Below are 1,227 nucleotides of genomic sequence, written 5' to 3'. Positions count from 1 at the left end.
GGAGGGCCAGTATGTATTAGTTTGTCGAGGACACTCTGCACAGAAGGAGGCCCAACGATGTGAAATTGAAATGTGTATGCCAGGAGGACGGAAAGGAACTGCTGGTGAAGATTCACAGAGGAATGTGTGGCTCATACGTTGGATCAAGGGAATTAGTTGGGAAATCATTCTAGCAAGGATTCTATTGGCCCACAGCCCTCCAAGACGCAGTTGAGCTCGTCACAACATGTGAAGCCTGTTAGTTCCATTCCAAGAAAACACACCTACCTGCCCAAGCTCTTTAGACAATCCCTTTGTCATGGAAATTTTCGGTCTGGGGGCTCAATATCCTCGGCCCCTTCCCTCGAGCAATCGGGGGCTTTGAATTCTTTCTCGTTGCCATCGAGAAGTTTACAAAGTGGCCAGAAGTGACTGCCGTGAGGAAGGTGACTTCTCAGTCAGCTATCAAGTTCTTGAAAGAATTGGTGTGTCATTTCGGAGTTCCGGCAAGGATCATCCCTGATAACGTCACCCAATTCACGAGCCACGCCTTCATGCAATATGTTCAAACCCTTAGATGCAAGATCTCATTTGCCTCTATGGCACACCCCCGGAGCAATGGACAAGCTGAGCGGGCAAACACTGAAGTACTTCGTGGACTCAAGACAAAGACTTTCGATACGCTGCAGAAGCACGGTAGGAAGTGGATCGAGGAGCTGCCGGTAGTTCTCTGGTCCCTCAAAATGACCCCTAATCGATCTACCGGGCAGACTCCCTTCTCCCTTGATTACGGGGCAAAAGCATTTATCCCCACATAACTCATTTACGGGTCCTCGGGTGCTTGCCTATGATGAAGTAGCGTAAGATCAGCATCGGCGTGATGATGCTGTGCTACTCAAGGAGAACCGTCTCTGGGCGACTACGCGTGCTGCACGCTATGAGCAAGCCCTGCGTCGCTATCACACCACAGGGTTTGTGCCCGGTGTCTTGAGGAAGGTGACCTTGTCCTTAGGCGCGTTCAGTCCGCCAAGGGTACACACAAGTTATCACCGAAGTGGGAAGGCCCTTACCGGGTAGTACGAGTCTCTAGACCCGGTGCAGTCCGTCTGGAGATCAGAGATGGCACACCGTTGCAAAACTCATGGAACATTGAGCATCTCCGTAAGTTCTACCCGTAAGGTGCAGAGGCTGCTGGCCCCTACCCGGAAGCCACCCATTGTACATGGCATTGCTGAAGTTGCATGTAAC

The sequence above is a fragment of the Triticum urartu genome, chromosome 6A, assembly GCF_056163025.1.
Source record: "Triticum urartu cultivar PI428250 chromosome 6A, HENAU_Tu73, whole genome shotgun sequence".
Classification (NCBI taxonomy): domain Eukaryota; kingdom Viridiplantae; phylum Streptophyta; class Magnoliopsida; order Poales; family Poaceae; genus Triticum; species Triticum urartu.
The sequence above is the reverse complement of the archived record's forward strand: the minus strand, read 5'-3'. Positions refer to the sequence as shown.